Source organism: Diadema antillarum, unplaced genomic scaffold, assembly GCF_040938485.1.
Source record: "Diadema antillarum isolate AM-2024a unplaced genomic scaffold, OU_Dant_1.0 scf00000119, whole genome shotgun sequence".
Lineage (NCBI taxonomy): Eukaryota > Metazoa > Echinodermata > Echinoidea > Diadematoida > Diadematidae > Diadema > Diadema antillarum.
The window spans coordinates 1,611,557-1,616,053 of NW_027271008.1; the positions used below are offsets into that span (position 1 = coordinate 1,611,557).

The window sequence follows — 4,497 nt, forward strand, 5'->3', positions numbered from 1 at the left end:
GGTTATATGCATGATGTCACAGTAAATTCTAATTTGAATTATCGATTATCTGGAATTGGAAACAAAGTCGGTAGATAATTAGCTATCAGTATAGACTGTGGATAGTGAGGTGCCCGCACCTCGCCAGGGCCGGGTCCCAAATACCGTCACCACGGGTAACAAGCCCTATAAGTGCACAGAACAAAATGTACGTGTGGGACTGTGCGCCCTACACTCGGAACCCTTCAAGACTACCACTACTGAGCAAGATGAGGCAAAAACAGGTAAGTTATACTATGAAAATCTAAAATTTTCATAAGAAATGCATGCCTAAAGTGTAACATCCATACCTTATGTGGAGATTAGCAATCGTTATCAAGCACGAGCGTCAATATTGTGAATATTCACCGCCGTCAGGTGTCTGTAGTCCAATCTTTCGTAAATTTCTGTATTCTCATGACGTCATGCATTTGTCGCTAGCTACAACGACTTCTCTGTTAGCGCCTAGATCAGATTTCGCCCTTCGTGCGGACGCTAAAAAAACAATCGGGCATTCGTTTTTTTTAAATGGGGATGAGGACAGGTGTTTTGTTGACAATGCTTTAGTGCTGGTTGTAAAGACAATGATTATGATGGTGATGATGAGTTGAAAAAGTAACTACCGAAAGAGAGGTTGTAAACAGAGATTGAATGTTGTAATTAAAATGTAAAGATGAAAGACGTGTCGACAGGATTGAAAAGGCTGAATGTTTGAAAAGAGAATGCTAAAAGATATCATAAAACTGACGTGTCTATTATTTATCATGATACAATTTTGAGAAAAATAAAGGATGATGAAATGATGGTATCATTACATTGTTAGAAAAGTTGATTATCTTGATACTTACATGATACAAAAAATGAAAGAAATGACATTCAGAGTAGGTTGTAAGTTTGTGTGATTGGTTTAAATGATTATTCCCTTTATTTCTTTTTTCATCCACCTATTTCCTTAATGAATCATTGTGTGTATGTATTGACATTAATATCATTGATTCCCGTTCTTTTTATTTTTGTTTTATACAGCTTCATCCTCTGAAGGCTGCTCGCTGGCGGTCCTACCCATTACAAAATCTAAAACGGGCTCTTCAGTTAGTAAAGGATGGCTACTCTAAGAGAGAAGCTGCACTTAGATGTGGAGTACCTTGCACCACCCTTAGTGACCGTGTGAATGGCAAAACAAAGAACAATACAATTGCGAGGATCTGGGGAGAGGCGCCTCGTTGAAGAAGGAGGAAGAGAAGGCACTGGTGGATCATCTTCGGTATCTGGCTTCTGTTGGCTATGGGCTTTCAAGGACGCAGGTATGTTGATTATCATCTTCCTTTTATTGTAGAAAATGGATATGTCAAAATATTGACGTTCCTAATTCAACATAAAGAAAATTATTTGATTGCTTTGCCATATTAAACGTTAAATATACTTGGAAAGTATAATGTGATTTCAAGTATCTTTTTCTCATGTATTTCCTACTTCATCTCCTCACAGGTGCTACATCTCGCCACTGACATGATAGACCATCTGAACAGACGTTCAGCTCAACTGAAAGGGAGACTGCTTTCGAGACACTGGTTGCGTCGATTCATGTGACGATGGCCTTGTATCCGGTTATCAACACCAAACAAGCTCTCAATGAAAAGGGCAAGGGCGACAAGCAAAGACGTTCTCCTGTGGTATTTTGACGAGTTGAAGAGAGTTCTCACCAAATACCATCTTCTTGACAAACCAAGTCTTGTCTATAACATGAACGAGACTAACTTCAACACGGAACATACACCACCATCCGTCGTTGCCAGTTCCAATCAGAAGACACACTCAATCACGTCTCAAAGAATTGGAACAACAACTCTGCTGGCCTGCGGAAATGCCGCAGGCCAAGCAATGCCGCCGTGTTACATTTTCAAAGGAAAACGTGGCATGGAGAAATTGCTTGATGCAGGACATTGCCAGGATCAAAAATGTCAATGATGAGCTCCGGATGGAGTAACACAGAGGTGTTCAAGACATTCATCGAGGACTACTTCCTAAAGTTGCTTCCACATCGAAAAGAGAATGAGCACATCCTACTCTTGTATGATGGACATACCTCTCACATTTCAATACCTGTGATTGAGTTTGCACGTCAACATCACATCATACTATTTGTACTGCCTGCCCATACTTTCCATGTGCTACAGCCGCTGGACATCGCATGCTTTTCATCTATGAAGAGAGCATACTTCACTGAAGGTGGGAAGTTTATGCAACAACATCCCATCAGCACATTACGAGGTTTGGTGTCGGAAGGTTATCCTCCATCTTGTACCTCCGAGGCACGAAGGCAAAGAACCTCAAGCCTGCGTTCCGCAAGGCGGAATACACCCCTTCAATCCAGACGCAGTTGAAATCGAAGAGGCAACAAGACCAAGTATCATGGTCACACCGAGATCCACAGACCACGATGAGGTACACAACAACCATGGTGTTCACAGAGTAGGAGCCATGGGTGATGCCGGCCCAAACCAGGAAGTGTCTGGGGAGGAGTTCCTCAAATCTAGAACTCCGAGTCCTCCACATTAGCCCAACAAGTAGGGGGTGAAAATAGTGTCGGCTTCAACGCATCCGGAAAATGCATGACAGAGGATGCTGCCTACTTTCTCCTTTGTGAGGAGAAATCTAGAAAGGCTGCAAAGAAGACATCTGCAAAGGCCAGAAGAAAAACGCAGCTGCAACCAGATACACCAGGTGTGGCGACAAAGAGCACGGAACACACCAACAAGTCGCAGCCAGGCCCATCAGGTGTATATCAGCCACAGTTAAATCGACGGCTATTCGGCGATGGTGACGACACGGACAGTGATGACAACAAGCCATACTGCATCTGCAAACAGAACACTCCTCCGAATCGTCCTACATCTCGAGGAATCGAGATATTCTCTTGGGTTGCATGCGATTACAGCCAGTGTACGCATTGGGTGAATCAAAAATATTGCACACCTTTGCACAGTTTTGTCGAAGACGATGTCTTCAAATGCACTTGCCACTGAAATGAGAAAAAAAAAATGAAGAAAAAATTGTGGTAACGGAGATCTTATAGTGTTTACCTTGCTTTATTTTTTATTGTTTTTCACGTTTGTTAAATATTTTGGATGAGGTTGCTTTTGTTCTATCTACAGTATGCCTACGTAAGAGTGCGTTAAGCATGAGTATTTTCTGTGTGTTTGTGTGTGTATGATTATGTATGTTTGTGTGTGTGCGTCTGTATATGTGCCTGTTCCTTGCATTGACCGCAGTCGTGTCATTAATTTACGAAATAAGATATTGAAAATGCACCACACACAAAATACAAAACACACAAATCGACTCATCATCATCAGAACATGAAGACACATCGTTACTTCGAAACGTGCAAGTTCAGTAGAATATCTTTTATGGTTTACACAAAATTATAGTAAGTTTCCAATATAGGAACTGTGAATAATTTGACGCTGATTATGAATTTCTGGAAAGAAACATATAATACAACCATACAGTAAAATATGCACAGTAGAGGAAAGAGAGGAGGATCAAATCATTACTACCAGAGCATTTAACAATTCGAAGTACATGTATAATCATTTAGATTGTCACTTTAAATAAACTTTTAGAACTGGAAACATCAAATTATGACCAGAATGAAATAAAAACCCGGTGTGTACTGCATAAAACAATAAAAATAATAACAATGTAGAACAATGATCTGTAAACTTATTGTGAACACCGTCCCCGCACGGGTGTTTAACGTGTATTGTCAATGGAGGCAAGGGTGACGAGGTGCGGGCCCCCCTTGAATGTGCACGACTCAATGACATCGTTCGCATTTGAGGACGATAGCTGCGATTTTCCAGTATCGATCAGTGAACTTGTGGTTCTATTGGAATCTTCAGCAGTTTTCCTGTATGTGAATGGGATTTCATAGAATGTGATTCAAATATGCATAAACATTAACTATGACAAGGTGCGGGTCACCCAAGTATACATTTTGATCAAGGGCCTACACTTGATAGCCGTCCTTAGGAGGAAGGAAGTTGTGTAGATTGGCCTTTTAGTTTTGGCAAAAATTCATCCAGTCAAAACTCAATACTAGTGAGTAGAACCTACTGCAGTGTAATTGTCTTATTATACAGTCAATGTGTCTACTTTAGTACTTATCTCTTGTTTCTGTTCATGCTACTGTTGTGTCCTTTGAAAGTGCTTGACTCTTTTAGTAAAGAAACCCAATCCCTTCATCTTTGTTCTGATCCTCTGCAGATCAGATCAGCTCTTCGACCAACATGAGTGATGTGTGCAGGCCTGTGAGGCGTCTCAAACACAATCAGCGCAAACGTAGCTCAGCACCCAGGCCTTCCCAGAATTCTGCGCAAGAACTTTTGAGCTTTGCAAAGAGGCGTAAATCACACGGTGAGTTTATATCATCACACATCCACCAAGGGCAAGACACACCGGCTACGTCGAGTAACC

The 4,497-nt window shown here is 41.3% G+C and overlaps 1 pseudogene; it reads left to right on the forward strand.

Annotated features, from left to right (window-relative positions):
* The first annotated feature begins 1,081 nt into the window (after positions 1–1,081).
* On the forward strand, positions 1,082–2,577 carry LOC139720019 (uncharacterized; annotated as a pseudogene).
* The last annotated feature ends 1,920 nt before the right edge of the window (positions 2,578–4,497 follow it).